Below are 26409 nucleotides of genomic sequence, written 5' to 3'. Positions count from 1 at the left end.
CAGGACTTGGCCTTATCAGCTGTGGACACCTTGGAGTTCACTCCTTGCAAATGTGGTGGTTTGATGTGAGGCTGCCAAAAGACAGCATTCCTCACCAAGACATAAATTCTAACAATAATTTATTTGTTGGTGCTACTAGTTGTGCTTGGGGCCTTGGGGGTAAGACACTGGAAGACATTTAAAGACATTGGAACAGTCTTTCTAGTGTTCATATCTTCAAACCTGGCATGAGGCAGGAGGGAGAGAGTGGGCAAGTGTGCCTGCAGGGGAGAGTATGGCATGTCACTTCTGACTGCCCCTAGACAGCCGCCTGTACATGTGGTCTCCTCTCCACCAGGCTGGGCAGGAGGATGGCCCAGCGGCTCTGGCATGCGCTGGTGCTGTGACATCAAGGCCCTTTTCTAAACCTTCATCCTAGGGCAGGATCAGGAATTTGGAAAAGGGTTGGTCAAGGTGCTAGGACCTTTCCTCCTGGCATGCAGTGTGGACGTGCAGTTCATTCTTCCAACTCAGGTTTCCTTCTGCGTGTTTGCTGCATGCCAGTTGCCAGGATACAGCGTGGACATTCCCTGAGCCCCACAAGAAAAAACATCTTTCAGACTTATTCGCAAAAAAAATGTATATTTTCAAACAGTTTTATATGCTATGAAAGAGAAGTCCAGGGTGTGCTGAGGCACCGTTACAGCATACGCTAACCTAGTTTAGGGGCTAGGGAGGGCCATATTTTGGATGAATGATGTTAAGCTGAGAATGAAGTCAGCAGTGTGTGTGAATGTGTGTGATGTGTGGAGGTGGCTAGTGGGAAATGAGAAGTATCTTGCGCCAAAAGAACTACTCAGCTCTGGCGGGGGGAGAGCTGCTCTTGAGGAACTGAAGAAAGGCAGGGGTGGTCATACTGGGTCCGGGCTATGGCCACAGGTTACCCAGGTCCTGCCATTCTGGGTTTTAGGCCTTTGTGAGTGTTTGAGATTTTACCCAGTGGGTGGGGTATGTTTGTGGGTGGCCTCAGTGGAGAGATCAAAGTGGGGTGCACCCCAGCTGATCTGGGGAACAATGCTTCTCAACAGGGAGTGGAGTGTGACCTTGGTGTGCCAGCGAGGCGGGGTCACATGTGGCACCCCATGTGCCCGCTGTGCATGCTGGGACGGTGCTCGTTCAAGGCTGTGAGAAAGGGCCGCTGTGCTATCTGCGGGATGGTGTTCATGCTGGTTGGCTTCCCAGCTGCTAAGGCCAGAGGTAGAGGCAGGGAGCAGAGAGGGCCCCACAGCGAGGGCCTGCGGCAGTGGTTCGCTCAGCGTCCTGCCTGAGAGGAGCCTTGTCTTGCTGGCCACTCTCTCCTGTCCCTCAGTGCAGAAAAGCAGGCCTCTATAGCTTGAAAACTTGTTCTTGTTGTCTCTTTGGAAAGAGTAAGTGAAAGTGTACCAAGCTGCAAAGTCTCTGATGTTGCCAAGAGTGTTGGTGGTGGGTTTAGGTTTTGAGACCTTAACAGTAACTCCAAGGAACACATACCTAAGAAATAAGTATGTAATTCAACATGTTCTGCATTTTACCCAGGATGTGATTTTTCTTGTTCTTTTGAATTTGGTGAGTGTCAAACATACATATAGTTATGTGTAGAAACGTGTAACTCGAAAGAACCAGGGAAAGCCTTATGGATTGCTACAGGAAAGTGCTGTTGTTTCAGGTTATGTTTCCACTTCAGGTTAAGCCAACAGATAGCTCTTTCTTTAACAAAAAAAAAAAAAGAAAAAGAAAAGGAAGTTGTTGCCTTAAAGCATTATTCATAGACTACAGATGGATTATATGACCTGTTGTTTACAGATGTATTAGATCAAAAAGTAATATATCTTGGCTACACAAAGTAAATATTAAAGACCACAGTACACCTCAGAGTGAATCGGATAGAACTGAAGAGGCAATGGACTAATTGTTTCAAGAGATTGAGGAGACAAAATATGCTTGGAACACACCAGACCTATGAACACTGCACATGATGAGCCAATCGATGACCAAGAGCCTCCAGGCCTGGGTCAGTAAGACTGAAATAATCCTTGCCCCATTATGGACCTTAGTTCACAGAAAAATAACTTTCTCTGTCTTGTTTGCCTCATCTTAAGAAAAACAGGAAAGCGATTGCCTTCTTGACAACTGGAAGTCATGACCAACGAGAAAAAAGATTCTAAAGCCATTGGCAAATGGGGGCTGGGCCCCCAGATGTGAATTTGGAACAGTGATGTTCGCGCCACGACTGTGAGGGTGGTTTCCTAGAGAGCACAGCCAGGCCATCTGAGCACTTAGCTAGTTTTGGATCTGGGAGACTGGGTAGAGCCAGTAGGTCGAGGTAAAACGCTGAAGCATAGACTCAGCATGCCATAAATACGCGATAACTGCCAGGGCTGACTCTGACTCCCACGGTGTCCCGCCAGAAAAGTCCGCCTGGTTCTTCAGGAGAACGAGGAAAGTGAGTGCTCCGCAGAGGCGAAAAGGCATGAAGGTAAAATTCCAATTATCTCTCAGAACTCAAATGGCTACAGATGCTTTGTCCCCTTTTCAATTGTTCAACATTAAGAAACTTAAGGCTCTTTGAGGTGATGATATACAAACATTTTAAGGAATGATCCCGCAAAGGGTTGTTTCAAGGATTAGTGCATCAAAAAGTGTCAATAGAGAAGAAAGGGGTTGATCATACTGGCCAGGATTTCACACAGAACTGTAGAGAGATTGCTTCTGATTTTAAAATTTGTGTTGGTGTTATAGCCAGCACATTTGTATCACAGTGGAAAACACTATGTAATTTCTCTAGTGTTTTCTAGAGAATCTCATTTTATATCAATGATCCTTATAGTCTCCCAACACCAAGTTGTGAAGTTCTTAAAAATAAAAACAAGTAGAGGATTATGCTAAACAAGTTACATCAGGAAAAAGACAAATATTGGATGATTTCACTCATATGTGAAGTATAACGAAACAAAACTGAGCCACACCCAAACCCTAAATCTCTGACTGGAATAAAGCTACTAGAGGGCACAGGTAGGACGCAAAGGTGGAGAGAACCCAACGGACTGTGGTGGAAGGTTCCCTGTCCTTGTGCAGCAGGGTGGTGTGAGGACACATTGGGAGAGGGGCGAACCTAGCCCCTAGCCCTCTAAGTCATACAGAGTGTCGGAAACAAATGTTACCTCACCGCCACTTAGTTAAACATAAATTAATAGAAACAAGTACATTTTTTCAACAAAACTGGAAAAAAAGAAAATAATCACAAGTAAAGTACTAAAATAAAACAGAACACAACCCACGCTGACCCGAGGCACACTGCAGGGAGGAGGGAGGGACGAGGGCCAAAGCGGAGGCCCCCAGGGGCTCTGGTGGGGGAGATCACAACTGAGGGGGGAAGCAAACAAACAGCACACAAATGAACACTGATGTGAAGAATTACAAAGTTTCATAAAAATAAAATAAAACAAAACAGAAAACAAGTACACGCTGAAAGCCTTGAGGCATAGGACTTCATCAATACCTGAGAATTTCTGAATCTAGTTATGATAGAGACACTTCTACCCAAGTAATTAGACATTAACTGCATAGCTGATGTGTTAATCTTTCACATATGTGAATAAAATCTAAGTTAGATAAAACCCCAAATTCTGTTAGTTATTAAGAGGGGTCAGATGCTGGGTGATTCTGGAGTCACAGCTATTGAAATGTTCACCCACATGCACCCTGAGCGGACCCATCACCCCACGGTGTTCCCCCCTTTGCCTGCACATCCGGGGCAGACGCAGAGACACTGGAAGGAAGGTCACTTGAAATTGTTTCTTTGGCTTTCCTGGCAGAGATGCAGGCTGGCTGCCTAAAATATCACAGATGTTGGCAAAGAAATGGTAATAAACCCTCTTGATCTGAAGCATGGTTATTTTCAGGTACCTTATACATTTCATCTGCTGAAGGCTAGTCCTCATGAACAAATCCATTTTTGTTGTTGTGTTTATATCCTGACGCATGAGAACATAAATGCAATCTGCTAACTGTGGGGATTAGCTTCAGTTAAGTAAGTGACAAGACCTATGAGGACTTAACATTTTTTACCTTTAGGTAAAGCGCTAATATGTCATTTCTAGTCTACAGATTAATGTCAGTACCTGGAATCATGTTTCTGGCAAAAAGCTGTGCTCGGATCATTGTCTCTCCACACACTGAACATGTAGACTGCCTCATTCTGCGGTGATCATGCCATAGATTGCTAGAACCTCCTAGAAGGAGGAAACGTGGTCCACAGTTCTGTTATTTCAAGAGTTGCAGTAACTGAGGAGATAAGAAAAGTAAACAAAGTGACAAGTTTCTTTCATGATTCATTTCAGACGTCGTCACTCACACTTCCTTTTCCCCCTAGTTCTCAATATATTCTGTAAAACGTTTGCAGGATGTGCTAAGCAATAAAACAATTAAAATCTGAAGATAACAGGTGACATGCTCTGGCCAGTTTCTGTCTAAGGCATTTGGGATTACGTGGGATGGCAGAGCCTTGCTTTATGGAACCAGTGGGATCAATAGTTTATAAAATACCCTCAGGTCTGTGCACAGTTGAGCTGTCCACATGCAGCCTGTGATTTACTTGTGGGACCCCAGAGTGCTGTGGTTCACTGTCACTCTAGATAAAATAAATTATGCAAGTTACAGGTAAGGTGGAGACCCCTGCTTCTCCCCGTGTCTGTTCGCCCTGCTAGATCATAGAGCTATAGGAGGGCTCATGACCTACCAGCAAGGAGTGCCATTTCCAACCCCTGAGCAGTAAGGTGTGGCCTGAGTAGAAGGCCCAATAATGGCGTCAGAGGAAGTGGTGGGTGCCATTCCCAGGCAGACACTAAAACACTTATTGTGTTCTGGGACCCACTCTGGCATACAAGCACAGGAAAACAGCCTCGATGACAGAATCTCTCTGGCAAGTAAGACTGACTGCGAGTTCACTCCCAGAAGACCACATTCTAAAAACTGGGGCTGTATCACTGGATAAAAGAGCACATCCCTCCTTCCCCCAAGCTGATGCTATGGAGAAAAATAAAGCAGGGCAGGGAGATCTGAAATGCTGACTAGATATCAGGCCATTATAGAAAATTAAATGAGGCCAATTAGACAAGGCAGCAAGCCAAGAGTGTTTGCTGAGGGCTAGGTATGGGGTGTGAGGGAGATTTAAAAAAAAGTCAAGGGTGACACCAAGATTTCTGCCTTGAGGATCTTGGAAAATTAGGTAATGGCTATTTGAATCCACTGAGGTGTTACATGGCCAGTGAAAGTTCAGATCTGCAGGGCAGAAGCGGGATGCAGAGAGTCTTATCTGTAATTCATCAATATGGATGTTATTTAACACCGCCAGACTGGATGAGATTATCTAGGGATAGTGACGTACAAATACAAAAAAAAAAAAAAGAAGAAGAAGACGAAAGCAAAGAAAAAACAGCTCAAGGCCTGAGTCTGTAAGTCTGTAAGTTAAGCATGAGAGTCAGGGCTGACAGTGAGAGCTAGTCCCCATAACTGGGTGGGAAAGAGCCGATGTGTGCCAGGGACGCATGAGGAGCTGAAAGCCAGGGAAGTAAGTTAGAAAGGTGGCGAGAACGTGGGTCCCTTAATCAGGATATGGGGCAGAGCAGCCCCCTTTTTTGCCCTGTGGGACTGTTAAGTCAGAGAAAAAAAGATCTCATTATTTTTAGTACGCTGAAGTGTTGAGTCCCTTTGGTACAAAATTTAAAATTGTGGTGCCAGGTAAACAGCAAACAGCAGCACCAGCTAAATCTTTAACAACAATAGCAAAAGTAACATTAAAAAACATTCTCAGATGCTAACTTGGAAATGTGGTGCGTGTGTGCGTGTGTGTGTGTGTGTGTGTGTGTGTAAGCGTTTGAACGTTTTGAAGATTAAAACACACACACACGTCATTTCAAGGTAACCACCCAGCAGGGAGCTTGTGTTGGTGAGCAATGATTAATTTAAAGAACCCTTTTTGTGACTTTTGACCGGAGGTCATTCTGTGGTTCTGCTGGACCAAATCGTTGGCTTCGAAGTGCTGGGAGGCCTGGCTCCTCCTAAGCTGTCCTCACAGTTCTGCCCCACAGAGATGAACACAGAGACACACCCATTTTGATGTTTACAAATGTGTTGTGCTGGAACGTTCCTTTGTTCCTCCTAGGTGTTGACGGGGACACGTTCACAGCCGAATGGCTGAGGCCCACGTGACGAGACAGACTTTGCCAGAGTCTACTTGCAGTTGCCATTTCCTTTCAGACCTTTTTGTTTCTTAGCCAGGAGACTATGGGAGCTCTTTGCCATCATTTTCTAACACTGCTGATTTTACAGCCCTGAGATCTTTCCTTGCCCACATAATTTCTGGCAAGGACCAGAGTTTGCAGGATCTAAATGGAATAAAGTGCTCCCTTTAAAAGATGCCAGGAGCACAGCAACAACAACGCAAAGCAGGCAAGCTGCTGATGCAAAATGGCTTTATCAAATGCCCTTCGGCACACCTCACACAGGTGCCGCGCCTTCCGCGGGCGAAAAGGACAGACCCCAACTCACAGCCATAGACAGTGGGAAGTACTCAGAGTACTGGGTTGTCTAATCCCTTCACCTTCACCCAAGAACTGTGGATTTCTAGATGCTAAATGGCATCGCGTGCCGTGAGCAGGAAGACCAGGGCACCAGCGTCAGCTTGAACACACCCCACTGTCATCCGCCTTAGTGGAAGGCTCAGAGGGAAGCCTGCTCACTACAATGGAGCGTGAGGTCGCTTCAGATTGCCAAGACCCCAGGGGCCAAAGCATTAGGCAAAGCTCAGCTTCTGTCACCAGAAAGAAGAATGTCAGGAGAAGATGATGAGGGGCCTTAGCTGAGTGCTGTCAAGGAGGAAGTGAGCACCCAGGGGACTTTTCTAGAATTTGGGCCAGATGTGGGAAGACCCTTGGGAGGGTACCCTCCTGCTCTATAAGGTGAAAGGACAATCTCACATCATTTGACTCCTCTTTCACCTGTACACCTGTTCCTTCATTCATTCAATAAACACTTTGATGAACAGGGCAGTGGACATAGAGTGGCCAGCAGAGAAGACATGGTCTCATCTTCTCCTCATGGGAATTATCATCTTGTGGAGTCCACAGTTTTTAATCAACCTATTTAACTGACAAACACATAGTGTTTACAATGTGCCAGTTACCTTGTTTTATAACATTATAAATATTATAGTTTATAAAATTATATAGTTATATAAAGTATAAAATATAAATACTTATAATATTTATATACTTATATATACTATATGTTTATATGGAATGTAAAATACTTATACATTATATATGTATATTTATATATAACATGCATACTCATATAATATATATATTTAACTCATTTAGTACTCAAACGGCAAGCTATGAGGCAGGAACCAATTATTAACCCTCTCATTGGAGAGCAGGAAATGAAGTGCTACCCTAGGTTGACAGCTAGCGCATGTTGGACCTGGGCCGGAACCCAGGCAGCTAGCCTGGCCCTGTGGCCCACACTCCCAAGCACTGATTGACAAAATACTCATAAGTGAACTGTAGGTAAAACAGTGATGATTATAGCAACTTTTTTTTAATTGTAAATATTTATTTACTTATGTATACAGAACTGGGGGTACAGTCCAGAGGTATGTGGTTGTGAGAGGATTGACCAGAGACAGAGTGGGGAGCAGAACAGGTGGACTGACAAAGTACACTAATGAGGGGAGCATTGGGCAAGACAGGGGAGGTCTGCTGTGCCATGTGGGTCAGCTCCCTGCCACATGCTGAACCCACAGCTAGTTTTGCACTGCTGTGCTTTAACCTGTAGCACTACCAGGGAGGGCTCAGTAGCAACTTTTAACTAGGGGCTCTGATCTAATTTGGAAGGAAATTAGACTAGAAGTTCCAAAACTGGTGTGACCACTTATGCTCAATGCTCCAAGTAGTTCAAGCAATAGGAAATTAAAAGCAGGGTGTGTGTTTCACAGTAGGGAGGCCAGTGGCAGTGTGGTGAGAACAGTTCACAAGACATGTTGCTGTCAGCTTGGGTGAGACTAGTGAGCTGCTAGTCAAGGAGGAGTGGGCTGCTCTGGGAGGTGGGGAGTGACTCCTTTTGAAGCTATATTCAGAACAGTCTAGAAACCAGCTACTCTGAGCTTGGCATACAGCCTGTCCTCAGCAGATGTACACTCACAGAGTAGCAGGGGTGATACAGAGCATGGGCTGCACCAACCAGATCAACCCTGAAGATCTCTTCCAACCTTAAGTGTCACACTTTCCCTCATTCAGAATTTGTGATAAAAGCCAATGGATTTGGTTATAGTGGAATTTCCTTTTCCCTATCAAAATGGTGTGATATGGAAATTACAATGGGTGTAAGATTTGAGAGACTTTTAAATCAATTGTTTTCAAATCCTAGGAGTTCAATTTGAGTATAGTTCATGCCATAATGTAAAATTGGATATTTTGTTATGATTTTTAGCATGATTCTTATGGTAGATACATGCCAGTCACTATAGGAAAGTAATGAAATGATATTTATTTAAAGTAAATATACAGTCCAGACATTGATTTCTGAGCTGATCCTTCTTGTCTTCACAGAGTGTTGTCCCATTTGTGAAAGAAGGTAACAATGTCTAGGACACACACAGGTCTGTCTGGAATCCCCATTCAAAGATCTGGAATAGTTAATGCTCAATTACTTTGAAAAAGAGTTATTTTGCTCACATTCTGAAATGTCTGACCTTCATGATAGAGCACGTTATAATCCCTGCCATGGATCTTCCCTTGGGGAAAGTGACTCTTTTCTCCACGTTTCTATAATTCCTAGACACTCTGGAAATTCTGGAAGGCCCCCGAAGTAGCTCTAGGGTCTGAAAATCTGATTTGAATGCCCAGCCACCACAGTAATTGCAAGAGAAATTGTAAGGTGAACACAGAATATTGTAACACAGTATTTTGCAACACTGGGGAAAGAGAATCACATCTATAAGAGTTCCAGTGGAAAAAAGAAATGAAAGGTAGATTAATTTTATGGTGCTTTTGGAACACTTCAACGAAACAATGATGACAGAGCTCAGCTGGCCCTCCACTTAGCTGTTCCTGCTGTGCCAGCACAAACCAAACTAATTTTATGATCCCTCAGTGATACGTCCGAGGCAGCAATGGACCCATGCCAGAGCTTTGGACTGAAACCGCTACTGCAGGGCAGGCCGGACAGCACTGAACGAAGTTCTTGGTGGCGACCGCCTCTTCTGTGCCCCGCACCTACAGCTGATGGACAGGTAAGTGGAGCCTAAATCTTTTCATTTATAAAAATTGCTCTACCAATATCCTCGTACATGCATTTTTGTGTACTTGTTTGACTAGGTCTGCAGAATAAATCTCTGGGAATGAAACTGCTGATTAAAGAGTTAGTGTATGTTACATTCTTAGAGCTATTTGCAAAATGCTCTTCAAAGAACTTAGAGGGGCCTATGCTTTCTGAAATGTGTTTTCAACAACAGTGACTCAAAAATAAAGTTACTAGTGAGACATTTCCAAGCTGTACGTGCTTTGTTAGTGAACAAGGCATACTTGGTTAGACTGTTGTTGAACTTTAAAGATTCTGTTTTGCTCTCTACCCATTCCCCAGAGACCTGGGGTGGGACAACTTTGATCTCCACTCTTTAAGAGCTAAGACACCATCGCCAATGATTCATTATGTGACGTGTGTGTGTTCTGAAGAGGGCCTCAGTCTGTCTGGTCATTTGGGTTTTTCTTCATTTTTTTGCCATTTTTCTGATAAGGAAGAGTGGCAGGAGAGAGAGGATATTCCCCTGCCTTACCACCTGCCTGGGTTCTTGGGCTGGTCAAATAATCAAATTAACATCACAAAGATTAGTGGGAAAAAACAAATTTACCTACATGCATGTGGGGAACCATACAGATGTGGATTCCAAAGACAATGAGGCAAAATGAAGTTAAATATCCTGAACTTCCAGGTAGGGACATGGAGCTTCCAGAAGAGAGGAGAAGATTCACATAATGAGGAGGGGGCTCCTATGATGAAGACCACATGCCCCTTAGTTAAATGTTTGCCCTGCCATAAACACAGCTTTCTTTGATAAAAAGGCTATTTTTAGATTAATTTCTGGGTAAGAGCTCCTATTTAAATTCGTTATGTAATTAAGGTAATGGTGAATGTTGACCATGAACCTGTATGGCCTTAATTCACCTCAAAATAATCCACACACCTAAATGGCACATTTTGGGGAGGCCAGTTCTGAACAGGGGGGAGTACAAGGCTGGGGGGTTGCCCTGCGCACGGCGTGGCCGTCCTTGTGCAGGAAGGTGTAGGGGGCATGAATGATGGGGAAGCTTCCACTAGGCAGACTTCAATCACAGAGGTGGAGGCAAAGGGGGACCAGACGTTGGTGCTTAAGACTACCAGTGCCTGTGCAAAAGGCAGGGCGAAAAGACTGGAGGAAAATGCAACGAAAATTCTTCAGGGCCTCCCTGGTGGCACAAAGGGTTAAGTCTTAGCTATTTGCAGCCACTGTAGCTCATGCTCTGACCCCCAGCTAGGGAGCTGACCCACATGGTGCAGCAGACCTCTCCTGTATCCCTGCTGCTCCCCTCAGCAGTGTTTTTCAGTAGATCTACTTGTTCTGCTCCCCACTCTGTCTCTGGTAAACCCTCTCACCACCCCCCCACCATACCTCTGTTCTGCATCCCAGTTATGTATGTATACATGAATAAATCTTTAAAAAAAAAAAAAAGAAAATTCTTCAACAGTTCAGAGTTCAGCCTTTTCGTTCTTTTTTGGCTTTTCTACATTTCAGACGTCTGTTACAGTGAATATGTATTACTGACCTTGGAGTAAAAGAAATAAAGAATTTTGGCTTTGCGTCTGTCTCTTCCCAATTCTAGGACCTCAGACAAATTTTTAAATCTTACTTAGCCTCAGTTTTCTCATTCTTAAAATAGCAATAAATAGGTTCATTGTGAGGATTAAATGAGATAATATATTTTAAAAGTGCTTAGTGCACATTAAAGACCTGGTATGTAACAGTGCCCAAAAATTGTCTCATCACTATGAACAGCAAATGACTAGTAGGGGTGATGGCAGTAAAGTCACATCTATGGGAACAGTGGACTATTCTAAAGAGATCAAGAATTCTTCCTTCAGGTAATTCGTAATTAAAATCGCCTTGTAAAGAAATCAAGTATAGGGAACTAAAATTAAATGCTACAGGGTCCTCAAAAAGAAACACATTTTACATACGGACTATTAAATAGAGATTCATTTTATATGTATTACCTTTATATATTTTACCAACATTATTTACTAGGTAATAGCCTCTCTCTGGATTTACCTTGTGAAACTTAATTGTTAGTTCTAATTAGACCAATCTACATTACTGCTGTCTGTAATGCTAGCAATTTGCAAATATTTATAATTTGGGTCTTTAAATAGAATCCAAGATACTGTCTATGCTTTTTCAAGATCCAGCTCTCGGTTTTGTGAAAGATCCCCTTGGTGGAGCAAATCCATTCAACTGGGAATTCAAATTTTAAGGTTTTTAATTCATCTACTGAAAATGCCCCTTAATTCTGGAGTGCATTTTTATTTTAACAAATCAAGAAGAATAAAATCACATTTAATTTCTGTCTGAGTAAGTTGGGGAGTTTTTCAACTTTCTTATTTCTAATTGTTCAAAATCATCTCACACCTCAACTTCTCTCTTGGCTGCTGGCCCCTCCCTGACGCTCATGCAGCACGAATCTGAGGTGTTTTGTCTGCATTTTGTTTTTCAGAGTTTGTGACTGCCATCTTCTATGGCTCTGAAATTTCTCTTGGCTTTTTTCAGGCTAAGGGTGGACATTGTTCCTCTGATGCTTTTCATTAACACTGATTGTGTATAACTCTGAAAAAGAGGTTTTTAGCTGTCCACTTTGATCTCATGATTCCAGTGTTGACCTAAATCCCCAAGCCATGAAACCTCAGTTCCAATGAGTAAATATTTTCATTGTTATTACCACTTATGATCATTTTTGAAATTACAGTGTATTTCCCAAATCAGTAAGTTTCAGGAAACATATGGGAAGTTTTTTTTTTTTTATTACTTTTTTTTTTTATGAAACTACAAGTTATGAAGTCTTTAATTTCAAGTATTTTTGTATCCTCAGAGTATAACAAGTCCCTGGTACTGTGCTGAGCCTTGGCAAAGGTTTTTGCTACAGCAACCAGTTCCTTCGATTAAAAATCTGCCCAAACAGGCCCTCCCTGGTGGCGCAGCGGGTTAAAGCACTGCATTGAGAAGCTAAAGCCACTTCCCCATGAGTTCGATTCCCGCCTGCCCCGGAGGAGACCACATGGCGTGGCAGACCTCTCCTGACCCGCCCACTGTTCCCCTCAGCAGTGTACTTCGTTGATCTGCCTGTTCTGCTCCCCACTCTATCTCTGGTGAAGTCTCTCACTGCCCCTGAGTCTCTGGCCTGTATCCCAGTTCTGTATGTACAAATAAATAAATCTTAAAAAAAAAAAAAAATCTGCCCAAACAAGCACTCCCTGGTAGCACAACAGGTTAAAGCACAGCACTGCACAGCTAGCCTCAGCACAAGTTTGAGACCTTGTCAGGGAGGTGACCCACATGGTGCAGCAGACCTCTCCTGTGTCGTCCGCTGCTCCCCTCAGAAGTGTACTTCATCTCTCTCTGTTCTTCTCCCCATTCTGTTATCAATCCTGACTGTCCATTAAAGCATCTTGGTAACTTTAAAATCACCAAGCTCAAACCCTGCAGCGGTACAGTTAAATCAGAATCTCAGGGGAGAGGGCCCAGGAATTATATTTTACTTAAGTTTTCCAGATGATTCTTAGTGTGCTGGGCCTAAGAGTCTCTCACACAGGTAGTATCTGTTTGTTTGTTTGTTTGTTTGTTTTGAAATGTATTTTAAAGTTTACCAGCTTGTACTTTCTCCTTTTGCAATCAATACAATAACATTAATTAACCTATCCTTCTTATGAGATTCTGAGTAAGTATATGTCACATCATTCTTAAAAAAAGAAAGAAGTAGTTCCTTTGCAATCTTCTTTCCACATTATTTAGTATGTTTACAAATTCAACATGAGAAAGGTAAAGATCTTGCGGGAGCAGATCTCTGGTCCTCAGCCTTTGCTCTGCCCACTGGGTTCATCATGCCTTGCTTTCTGGCCTCTAATATGGAGTTTACTTCTAGACCAAGTGCCCACGCTTACTAGCAAGGACCCAGTCAGGCATATTTAGTGGGGCTGCTCTTACAAATACTATTTGTAAGTCACAAATTGTGACTCTGGGACTTGGAAAACTCAATGAGAGAGTAGAGCTAAAAGTTAAAAGCTATTTAAAGTTCAAGAAGTTTTTGCCTTCAAAGGCATTGTTAAATTAAGGGGTTTAAAATCATAGTTCTGAGTGTGATGCTTTTAAAGACTTATTTTTATAGCTAGTTTAGGGTATAGTTTTGCCTAAGATTATAGACACTGCCTTGTAATCTTTTTCCTTCCATAATCCTAACCTGTTTTTATGACCATAGGGTAAGAAATTCCAGAATTAAAGGTCCTTTGGTGTTCTCTTGTAGTCAAATACTGCATCCTTTCCAGAGTCCATGAAACAACCACACAAATTATGATCCTATGTGAAAGATAAGTACGTGGATAACTGGAATGGTTTTAAAAAGGAACCATCCCATAAAAGAAAAAAACAAGAAAGTGTTTCTTCAATGAAAAAAGATCTATGAGTTGAGCACAGCTTCTGCGTAGTAGTTCTCTAAAGGAATTAGTATTGTTGAAAGAACATGTAAAATAGGTCACTTTAAATTATAAACAACTACCTTTGTACTAAGTTTACCAGGTACAAAGTGAAGAAGAAAATTGGGACTTTTTCTAAGGGAAAGCAGATCATTTAGACTTTCCAAATTCTGGCTCATTGGATTTAATTAAATTAGCAGGACAATTACTGACTCTGGATTTACTTTTACATTTTACTACATTAATTCTGTTCTTGTTTATGACCATGTATGTATACTATAATTGCACTATCTGGTAAGTAGTCAGTTCCAAAGAGGTATGTTTATATTTAAAATAGAGTAATAACCATCTTATTTCCTGTTAAGATTACACAATTATTAAGTTAATAAATTAAACCAACTAATTGTTTGGTCAATACCTACCCACGGACAAGTCTAAATGCTAAATTTTGAATTGGCATGCATATATGAATTTATGCTTCATTTGAGGTTTTCCCAGATGCTTAATGTCTGTGTATGAACTAAACACTTTAAAAATTTTGAAAGTTAACTAGAAAGCATGTTTGTAATGTATTCAAACTGTGTGATTGATATAAAAAGTATTAAGCAATTTTAGCCCAAGTACAATCCCATTACCTGTGAGCTGAATAGGAGAGCCCTACTCCCCAAAATGAAACCATGCGATATTCCTGCCTTTGTACTTCTGACTCTAAAGTTTCAGTTTTACTCATCTCTTTTCTCTTCTTTATTCCTCCTCTCCCACCCCTTCTTCACTTCTCTTTCCTTCCCTGGGGTTCCTCATTCCATGAAACATATACTGAGTTCCTGCTGTGAGCTTAATATCTTGTTAGTTGAGGGGACATGAGCAAGACAGATCTAATTCACCCTCCTTAATGACAATTTCATTTTCTGAGTTGGAAGACATGGCAACATATATTATATATATACATATGTGTGTATATATATATATATATATATATACACATATTTTGCATACATTTACATGTTATATATAAATGTAATTTTGACCTAACTTAGAGTAAGCTTTTCATCTTGATTATTAGGTTATTATGCATGGGTTGTTTTACTAAGGTTTGGGTCATGCTCCAAAATTTGACTGCAGGACTAGAAGGAGTTTGGGCTGCCAATTGGATTGATCAAATAAAGCTTACACATGAATGGATTTTCAAGCAAGGTTGGCAAAGGGTCTATGTATAGTGAAGATGAATGTCATGTCGAGGCATCAGTAGAGTGTTCCCTGAGGAGAAGGGGGTTAATATTGCACAACTAGCAATTTCTGGGGCAAACGAGGCAAAGAAGGGAATCTCTCAGTTTGGAAATTGCTGTGCTATCTACAACTGTATCCTTATCCAAATGTTAATAGTTCAGATGCTTCCATTACAGAGAGAAAGAAAGAGTACCCAGTGGTTCCTAATATTTTCTACATGTAAATGTGCCAAATAATTCTAGAGGGAAAAAGAGAGGGGTCTTTTGTATATTTTCGATAACAAGTCTTCATTAGATGTGATTTTTGCAAATATTTTTTTTCCAGCCTGTGTCTTACCTCCTCATTTTCTTGACATTACCTTTAATAGAGTACATATTTTTAATTTTAGTAAAATCCAAATGATCAATTATTTCTTTCATGGATTGTGCAATATCTAAGAAGTCATCTCTATACCTAAAGTCAGTTAGGCTTCCTCCCTGTGATCTCATAGAAGTTTTAGTTTTACATTTTACATTTAGGTCTATGATCCATTTTAATATATTTTAAGAAAGGGTATAAGGTCTTTATCTACATCCATTCTTTTGCATGAATGGAAAACCAATTGTTCCAGTTTGTTCTATGATCAAAGGTCAGTTGATTTTATTTATGTAGATCTATTTCTGGTCTCTATTCTACTGACTCACTTGCCTCTTCTTTCACCCACACAATGCTGTTGTGATTATTATTGCCTTTGACTTTGTTCTTCCATATTGAGTTTATTATCCTGGATGTTCTGTCTCTCCACATAAATGTTTACATCAACTTGTTGATATCCATAACATAACTTGCTGGATCAGGACTGCACTGAATCTGTAGATGAAGTTGGGAAGAAGTGATGCTTTGACAATGTCTTCCATTTATTCCTCAATAAGTGGATTGTCCTTGCATTTGTTTAGCTCTTCACTGTCTTTCATGAGATTTTATAGTTTTTCTCATATAGATCTCATACATATTTTGTTAGACTTCTATGAATTTTATCTTGGGGAGTACAAATGAAAGTTGTAATGTGTTTTTAATTTCAAACTCCACTTGTTCATTATTGGTATACAGAGGAGCAATTTTGTATATTAAGTTCATATCCTGCAAGCTTGCTGTAATCACTTATTCATTCCAGAATGGTTTCTTTTTTCATATTTAATTAGTCATTAAATATGATTCTTTCATATTTCTTTACATAGATAATTATGTCATTCCAGCCCTGGTTCCCATGGAGAATTTTATTCTGGTAAGTTGTGATTTTCAATATCTGCTTGTCCCTCTTTCTAGTTTTTAGCATAGCAGTTAGCTCTGTGACTTTACTTCTTTGAAGAATCTAAAGGAATTGCTGATTGTTTAGTTTTCTCAGCTTCTTCCTTGTGCAGACAGAGTGGTGAGTTCTAAGTTCCTTACATGCTGGACTGGAAACCCACATTTTCCCTTCTTTCCCTTTTAATAATTCATTAATGCTCATATTTCGCTGGAGTGGGCTTTTAGTTGTAAACATTTTCAAATAAATGCATTTGTGTCGCTGTGAGAACTACATGCTCTAACAGATTGCAGCCAATTACTTGTTGAATTTAATTCCACTGGCTCACCACTCTTAGAGGGATTTTAGCAGACATTTGTGATGATAAAACATGCTGACAGCAAATGTCAACATAAAGTCACACTGGAAAATTACACATTATTTTGACCTATCTGTCACTTTGTTCTTCTATCCTGTGAACATCAAATTAACTATAAAATAAGATGCTTAGCCAATAAGGTCAGATAAAATTGTTATTTTCCTAAAGTGAATGGAAATGAATGAAGCTCTCTGTTTTCTACTCTCAGGAATAAAAAAAAAAATAGGCACAATTATGACGTTATAAACAGATTTTGACTATTTTGTAGCAGCAGCAGAAGAAAAACAGCTACTCTGAACTTACAATTTATGTTATTAAAAAATGTAAGCTAGGAGTATAACATATGCTTAAAAAGTCTTTTAAAACTAAATTATAAAAAATAGTTTAATAGATCATAGTAGAAAAATGCAAGTCTCCAAAGAACATCCAATATAAAGTATATTTTCCCCAACTCTCAGTCATATTATGGCCCCTAGGAAAACGGTGTTACCATTTTTCTTCATTTTTCCAGTTTGTGGATACTCTGTTTTCACAAATGATGGTGATGATGATCACAAATGACAACATTTATACCAGACAATTTTCTAAGCATTTTGCATAAATGTTAAATACTTAGTCCTCACACTAATTCTATGATATGTACTTAACCCTGTGCTAGTATCTCTTAGAAATAAATAACTAGAGGAATAGAGGAGTTTCGTAATTTTATGAGGTCACACAGCAAGAGCTGGGGTTCAATTCCAAGTACATTGACTTCTAACATGCAGGCTCTTGCAATCACTACGGTATTTGCAAACTACACAGTTTTTTATCTTTTACTTTCCACTTACTATTTTATTTTGGAAATAATTTCTATCAGTATTTATAGAGCTAGCCCATTCTTTCCGGTGGCCGCACACTGTTGCATTCTATCAGTTCCCACCTAGGGACATTTCACAACCTCTGAGGCTTTATTGTGGTTGTAACCAGTAGAGGGAGGCTGGGTGCTGGCATCTGTCAGGTAGAGTTTAAGATACTCCCTCACGACAAGAAATGATCCTATTTAAAATGCCAATAGCTCTTAAATTTGAGAAACTCTGTATAACCCTTTGTTGAACCTGTCCCATGCTTTCTACACTAAAACTGTGAGCTAAAGCTAAAGCTACCTGATTATGCATCTTTGCACTCTAATTTCTATAAGAGTGGGCAAAAAAGAGTCAAAATCTAAAATTGTTGACTCTACATGACTTTTAGGATTCACAGAAACCTCTGCCTACTTGTGAACCTGTAAGAATTCTGAAAAGATCATGATTGAGAAGGTCTAAAACTGAAACCCTGTTTTGACTGATGTGGTTAAGTCCCTCTGTCATGAATGAAAACAAACCAAGATCAGCACCTATTTTCATTTGTCAAGTGATCTACTATCGACCTTGTTAGCATGTAGGTCAAGTCCAGAGAAAATTTGGTCTCCTCATTTCCCCTTAGGGAAATAAGGCCTTCAGTCTTGTTCTTGATATTTTTTTTGTAATTTTTTTTCTCCTATTTCTTTTTGTTTGTTTTTAAAATCATTTTTGGCCTATATTAGTAAAACTGCAGTTAAATATGATTCCACATGGCATAACTAAGAATACCGTCTGTGTCTATATGCTGAATGTCTGTATGCCTTCTACTTATGTTTAATTGTCTTGGCCTCAAGGTGTTCTAAATTGGTTTGGATGACGCCTATTGCTATTGTAAACAAACAAATGAAATTGTAATCTTTATGGTAACTAATTTTTTTTTAAAAAAATGACAAAACAGATATTGGTATGTATGTTTGTATATATATATGTATATATATATGTGTGTATTTTTCTCTTATTTGAGGTTCATAATGTCAGGCAAATTGAAGTTTGACATAACTAAGGTTTTGGGAGAAAAAAAGAGTCTCTAGTTATAAAATAAGAAAATAGGAAAACTACATGGCTATGGTTTGAATGTCAACAATTGTCTTACTGAACTGAGCCAGAGCTTTCACACAATTGGGATTGTCTTTGCTGTTATTTTTTTTCTTCTTCATATTTGTGACAAAGCTTCCCAGAATTCCAAATTGAATTGAAATTTGCTAGTTTGTCATTTAGTTCATTGAAGGAAGTTTTGTGGAACCTCAGTAGAGCTCCTGTGACACTCCACAAAATTTCTCTTTTTCCCCCTGGGAAAAGCATTCAGATCAATTTGTCTAATTTGGTATACATACTAAAGTAAAACTAGGAAGGAAGCATTGTCACTTGGAAAAAGATAAACCTTGCACATAAACACAACTGTTAACCTTGTTTTTCTAAAACATGTAAAAAAGAAAGCACTTTTTGATATGTATATAAATTGAGACTGTTGATCATTGTCTTGTCATATTATATTATTGGCATAAATTGTTTCTGAAAAAATTTTGATATGTATTTAATATGTATGTAAATTTTGAATGTTGATCATTGTTTTCCCATACTATATTTGATAGTCTAGTGTTTGCAGAAATTGTTTCTGAAGAAATTCGATACTCTGGTATTTGCAGAAATTGTTTCTAAACAAAAAGAAAACAGTTTTTTTTGTTTGTTTCCAGTAACAAAACATCTGGAAAAGAGAACACTTATTGATTAGGCATGATTCCTTAACCAGCTTTAACAGTCTCACTCTCAGCAACCTTCACTTGTTCTCCAAACATCTTTTAGACTTCCCAACATAATTATCAGTTTTTTTCCCCCAGTCTTATATCCAGACTATGGATGGCAGGTTGGAAAAATGCACAAAATTCACTGACTCTAGAAATCTTCCATGATGTCCAACATTAGCTCAGTTTTACTCTGTAAATAACCTTCATAACATTGACCATAAAGACTATTCTATGCCCCTATGACTTTTATCAAGCCATCCCTTATTGCTGCTCCCTCACAGAAAGAAATAGCAGCTACTACTTCATGCACACTTATTGCCAAGCACTTCACAATGGATCTTGTTTTTTTAAACAAGGAAACAACCTAAGAGAGGAAAAGAGACATAAAGGCTCAATCATACATGGAGCATCAGATCACACCTGCTTCATGCCTTATTCTCTTTTGTCTATTTTCCTTTTATTATCTTTTAAATTATAATGTCATAAGGACAAAATATATTATCTATACATATGTGTGTGTGTATATATATAATTGCTAAAGTTATATATATACACACAAGCACACATACATACATATATTATTGCTAAGAGTAAATGACACACAGGTCCACGATCCCATCTTCTAATGGGGACCAGACATAATCAGGACCGTTGCGTCTACCTGTGTCTACTTCCTCTTAGTACTCAGGTGTGTGCCTTCTCAAAACAAGGTGATTCAGATGTCAGAATCAGAACCTGTTAATGCTGAAATGCTGCTATCTACAGTTCATTTTCTAATTTCACCAGTTGCCCTAATAAAGTATCTGTTATGGCTACCCTATTCCACGCCTCTGCCTGCCCCTTCCCTTCCCCAGGATCTAATCCAGGATCACAGATATTCAGTTGGCTGGCCAGTCTCCTTAAATCTGGAATACCTCCTTGATCTACCTTTGTTTCTTGACCTTGACCTTTTTTTTTTTAAAGATTTATTTATTTATGCATACAGAACTAGGATACCCTCAGAGGTGCAGGACTGGTGAGATATTCACCAGAGACAGAGTGGGGAGAACAGGCAGATTGATGAAGCACACTGCTGAGGGTAGCAGTGGGCGGGTCAGGAGAGGTCTGCCGCACTGTGTGGGTCACCTCTGGGGTGGGGATCAAACTCATGCTGAAGTGGCTTTAGCTTCTTAGTGCTGCGCTTTAACCCCGTGTGCCACCATGGAGGACCCGACCTTGACATTTTTTAACAGTTCAGAACAATTACTTTGTAGAATATCCAACTATGTAGAATATCCTTCAATGTGGGTTTTCTTCACAATTTTCTTCAAGGCAAGTTACTTCCCAATTAGATTTTGATTATGGGATTTTGGCAGGAATGTTATATATGTGCAGTTGTGTTGCTTTTCAATGCAACGATGGGGGAGTGTCTAATACCAGTTTTCTCCACTTGGGAGGCTATCCACTTAATGAATCCATTAAGGTAACTTGTCTTTCAGATTTATCCACTTTAAAAGCACTTAAAAAAAAAAAGAAGGGCCCTCCCTGGTGGCATAACGGGTTAGGGCTCAGCACTGCAACCTGGCCATGGCCACTTTAGTACAAGTTCGGTCCCCAGCCCAGGAGGTAATCCACAGGATGCTCCTGACCTGCCCGCTGCTCCCCTCAGCGGTATACTTCATCAGTCTGCCTGTTCTGCTCTCCACTGTCTCTGGTGAATCCTTTACCACCCCTGCACCTCTAGTCTGTGTGCCAGTTCTATATGAATACATAAATAAAATCTTTTTTTTATTCATCTAGAACTGGGGTACAGGCCAGAGATGTGGAAGGTGAGAAGATTCACTAGAGACAGAGTGGGGAGCAGGACAAGCAGATCAACGAAGTACACTGCCGAGGGGAGCAGTGGGTGGGTCAGGAGAGGTCTGCCTCACCATGTGGATCTCCTCTGGGGCAGGTGGGAATCGAACTCATGAGGAAGTGGCATAAGCTTCTTAGTGCTGTGCTCTAACCTGCTGCGCCACCAGGGAGGGCCTAAATAAATCTTTTTTAAAAAGAGCCCTCCCCCTCCCCAATTAATAAACTGTGGAGAGATACCTGGAGACCTTGCTACTATCCTGTTCTTAAAATCTAAACACTTTCTGGGCAGGGACAGTTCTGTGTGAGTCAGCTATGACCATGCAGGCTGCCAAACACTGATGCCCCACCTCTCTCTCACCTTGAACGAGATACTGGACTCTAAGGGGAACTACTTCTTCCCTATTTCTCACAACTTACCAGGAGAAACTCACCTATTTATTTAATTTCAGCAGGCTTTCTCTCCCTGCTCAGCTCTGCTTCCTCCCTCAGTTATCAAGTGCCACAAGTTCTTGCATCTTGCTGGGCTTTCCCTTTTGTTCTTTTAATCATTTGGCTCTTCCTGTGTCAAAAGAGCACTATCTTGAGCCCTCCTCGGTGCGCAAGCGGTTAAAGCACAGCACTGATGACCCTCAGTTGCTTCAGTTTACCAGTTCAATCCCCAGCCCTGGAGCTGACCCACACGGTACAGCAGACTTCTCCTGACCTGCCCACTGCTCCCCTCAACAGTGTACTTCAGTCAATCTGCCTGTTCTGCCCTCTACTCTGTCTCTGGCAAATCCTCTCACTGCCTCTGCACCTCTGGCCTGCATCCCAGTTCAGTGTGCAAAAATAAATAAAACCTTAAAAAAAAAAAGTTACTCCTTCTAAAAAAAAAAAAGCACTATCTTAATTATTGTGGCTTCATTATTAGTTTCGTGCCTGGTTCCTTTCTTTTCTGGGAAGTGCCTTGATGGTCTTGTTCTCCTACATATGTAGCAGAGTCAGCGGCCCTGTTTCAGTAAGCCTGTTAGTATTTTGATTGCCATTACATTAGCTCTTAGGTCAACTGGGAGGGAATTCACAAATTACGAAAGGTTGAGCCTTCCTTCCCATGAACACAGCATATTTCTCCATTTGCTGAGGTCCTTTGAGTGCCTTTTAATCATGCCTTGTATTTGTTTTCTACAAGGCCTTATCTCTTGCTAGATTTAAATTTAGATATCTTATTTATGAGTCATTTAAGTGGAATATGTTTTTAAATTGTTTTCTGTGATTAAAAAGTATTTACTGAGTATTTGTTAGGTTTCCGAAAATTCAACTGACTTTTCATATTGATTGTATGCTGAGACCTTAGTATTATCAGTAAGTTACTTTTCCAGTTTTTCTTAAATTATAGGTTATCATTTGCTTTATGAACTTATGGATTCCTGTGTCTTCTTTACAAACATTTGTCTTTGATTTATTTTTCTTGTCTTTCAGTGTCAGACGAGTGAATGACTATGCCTTCTGCCCAGTCCTGGACTGCACTTCCCTGGCCACCCTTGCTGGTCCCCATGACAGTCTGGCGCCATCTATTGGTGACTGTCCACTCTGGATGACATCCTGATGGGGCGCATACAGGGTCTGTACACCACTGGTCCTCAGGAAAGCATCACCCATTCCAGGAAGCCCCTGGCTAGCTGGTGCCAGTTCTGTCGGCCCTGTTTGGGGATATTGGGTTGGGAGATGACTGAACAAGCAGACACATCAGTCATCTTCAGGCTGCAAACTGACCTTCCCTTTTTCTTTTAGATTGTTTTATCTATTTATGCACTCAGAACTAGAGTACTGGCCAGAGGTGCAGGGCAGTGAGAGGATTCACAGAGACAGAGTGGGGAGCGGAACAGGCAGATGCACTGAAACACACTGCTGAAGGGAGCAGCAGGCAAAAGAGGAAGGGTCTGCTGCGCCCTGTGGGTCACCTCAGGGGCAGGGATGGAACTTGCAAGGAGGCAGCTTGGCCAGTTTCCTGCAGCAAGGAGGGCCTTGTGCTATTTTTCAGGCTCTCCATTTCACCTTATCCCCTCTCTCTTCACCATCCTCAAAAGATAAGAACTTTATCCTCCTTCATCTCTCCCTGCTAGGAGTTCATTTTATAATCTCATAATTCATGACGTATTTTCACAGGGTTTTTTCTGCATTTATTTGTACATTTTTCTTTCTCCTTCAGTTAAAACATAAGCTTTAAAAGGTTGAGAAAATTTGTTTCATTCACAGCTATATTACTGATGATAAGACCTCCTAGCATGCACTCAGAAATATTTACTGTATGAAATGAGTGAATGGATAACGAAATTTTCCATTATATGGTAGATTTGTTCAGTTTTTTTTTTAATAAAATTCTCACTCACTGTTTTTTATCTTTAAGCCTCCCTTATCAGATGCAAAAAAGAAAAAATAATACATGGCTTCTTGATAGATTTAGTCTTTCTTAATAATGTTTTGAGTTTTGTTTGTTTGTATTTTGGAGACAAAAGCTGAATCAATGCTAATATGCCAGCAAGCTGTGTTCTGGTTGGTCTCTGCCAAGTATTTTTTTTTTTCACTTACTTTTACTTTCTTTTTTAAGATTTATTTATTTATGCATATAGTGGCAGGGTACAGGCCAGAGGTACAGAGTGGTAAGAGGACTTGCCAGAGACAGAGTGGGGAGAGAACAGGCAGATCAACGAAGCTCACTGCTGAGGGAAGCAGCAGGACAGACAGGAGAGGTCTACTGCGCCATGTGGGTCAGCTCCAGGGCGGGGGATCGAACTTGCACTGGAGCAGACTCCGCCAGTTTTGCTTTGCTTGAACCCGTTGCACCACCAAGGAAGGACCGACTTTTACTTTCAACTTTTGTATGTCCTTCTCTTCTACAGGGTCTTAACCTGGATTTTAAAATATAATTGCTGTCAATCATTTAATTGGTAATTTGGTTCATTTATGCTTATGATGATTATTGATTATATTTGAATTTATTCCTCTATATATTTAACCTGCTTATTGATTAATTGTATTTTAATTAAAATATCATATTTCCAGATAATGTTATTCCAGTGGGTTTTATCTGGCCTGCTCCTCTTTACTTTAACTGTTTAATTTCATCGTAGTTTAAAAAATATAATGTTTATAAACTGCATGGTACTGGAATAAGAATAGACATACAGACCAGTGGATTCGAATAGAAAACCCAGATATAAACCCACGAGTTTATGGACACCTAATTTTTGACAAAGGAGCAAAGAAGATACAATGGAACAAAGAAAATTTGTTCAGCAATTGGTGCTGGGAAAACTGGGTAGCTACATGCAAAAAAATGAAACTAGATCATTGCCTCACTCCAGTCACAAAAATCAACTCGAAGTGGATTAAAGACCTAGACATAAGAACGGAAACCATAAAATACCTAGAAGCAAAGATGGGTCAAACACTTCACGACATACACTTTAGCGACATCTTTAATGACAGAGCACCCAACGCCACAATAGTGAAGGCAAAGATAAATAGATGGGACTATATCAAGTTAAAGAGCTTCTGTACAGCAAAAGAGACATTACTAAAAACAAACAGAAAGATCACTAATTGGGAAAACATTTTCTCACACAAAAGTAGCGATAAAGGACTGATCACAAAAATATACAGAGAACTGATGAAACTCAACAAAAATGAAGTAAACAACCCCATCAAAAAATGGGCAGTAGAGCTAAAAAGACACTTCTCCAAAGAGGAAATGCAGATGGCCAACAGGCATATGAAAAAATGTTCAACATCACTCGTAATAAGGGAGATGCAAATTAAAACCACAATGAGATACCACCTCACCCCAGTGAGAATGGCACATCTTCAAACAACTAGCAACAACAAATGTTGGCGAGGATGTGGAGAAAAAGGAACTCTCCTGCATTGCTGGTGGGAATGCAAACTAGTACAACCACTATGGAAAACTGTTTGGAGGTTCCTCAAACTGCTAAACATGGAGCTTCCCTATGACCCAGCAATCCCACTCCTAGGTATCTACCCAAAAAACACAAAAACACTGATTGAAAAAGATACTTGTACCCCCATGTTTATTGCTGCTTTATTTACAATTGGAAAAACATGGAAGCAGCCCAAATGCCCAAAAGTAGATGACTGGATTAGAAAGATGTGGTACATATATACAATGGAATATTACTCAACAACCAAAAAAGAGAAACACATGTCCTTTGCAGCAACTTGGATGGAGCTGGAAAAGATCATGCTTAGTGAGATAAGCCAGAAAGAGAAAGAAAAATACCGGATGGTTTCACTCATAGCAGGAGTATAATGGACCAGGCGAGAAAATAACAAAAATAATGAACAACCATGGACCAGAGACATTCTGTGGGGGTGGAGTGGGGAATGGGATCAAAAACGGGGGCGGGGGGGAAGGGAGGGAAATGCACGGGACTATGGTGGTGGCACAGGGGTGATTTGGTGATGGGAAACCCGTGGGGATTACAATTGAGATGAAAAAAAAAATGTGAAAAATGATGTAAAAATAAACTTTTTAATAAAAAAAATATATATAATGTTTATTTCTAGAAATACTCACGACCACCTGTAGGTAACTTTATAATAGTTATACTAGCTAATATTTACAAATTGCCAAACATAACTGCTGCAAACATTAATCACCTATGTGCTAGGTTTTCTTTTTAAACATTTTTAGTACTGTATATGACTAGTGTACCCAAAGTATTATCATTTCAACCAGGTACTATATTAAGAACTTTACTTATATTACCACATTTAACTGTCATTTGGCAGATTAACTCCATTGTACACATTAGGTAACTATAAAAGAGAGCTAAAAATTTGACCAAGATCATCGGCATTCTTGAGCTGTGATTTGATCTCAAGCTATTCCTACGTTCACTATAAGGGACAGGAAAAAACAACATTGCTTTTAGCAAGAGAATTTTTACCCTTTTTTCAGTGCTAGTGATTTTTCAGTCTAGTTTACTGTCTGTATTCTTTGTTCATTTCAAAAAAAAGATTTATTTATTTATGCATACAGAACTGGGGTACAGGCCAGAGGCAAAGGGGTGGTGAGAGGATTCAGGAGGAAGAGTGGGGAGCCAAAAAGGTAGACTGATGAAGCACACTGCTGAGAGGAGCAGCAGGCGGGACAGGAGAGGTCTGCTGCACCCTGTGGGTCACCTCCCTGGCTGGTATCAAACTTGCGCTGAAACAGCTGTGGCAAGTTTCACAGTTTGTGCTCTAACCAGCTGCGCAACCAGGGAGAGCCTCTTTGTTCATTTT

At 40.4% G+C, this 26409-nt stretch overlaps 1 protein-coding gene and 1 long non-coding RNA gene across 2 annotated transcripts in view; one reads left to right on the top strand and one right to left on the bottom strand.

Moving 5' to 3' along the window:
• SGMS2 (sphingomyelin synthase 2) overlaps positions 1 to 26409 on the bottom strand; it is a 119754-nt gene that overhangs the window by 83368 nt on the left and 9977 nt on the right. The gene's annotated exons all lie outside the window — the stretch shown is intronic.
• Positions 9184 to 22953, top strand: LOC105853927. Its single transcript, XR_001145674.1, has 3 exons — positions 9184 to 9310; positions 16239 to 16285; positions 22585 to 22953. It is a non-coding gene; the product is annotated as an uncharacterized LOC105853927 (long non-coding RNA).

The sequence above is a fragment of the Condylura cristata genome, unplaced genomic scaffold (assembly GCF_000260355.1).
Source record: "Condylura cristata isolate star-nosed mole 26May11 unplaced genomic scaffold, ConCri1.0 scaffold00021, whole genome shotgun sequence".
NCBI classification, from domain to species: domain Eukaryota; kingdom Metazoa; phylum Chordata; class Mammalia; order Eulipotyphla; family Talpidae; genus Condylura; species Condylura cristata.
The sequence above is the reverse complement of the archived record's forward strand: the minus strand, read 5'-3'. Positions and strand labels throughout refer to the sequence as shown.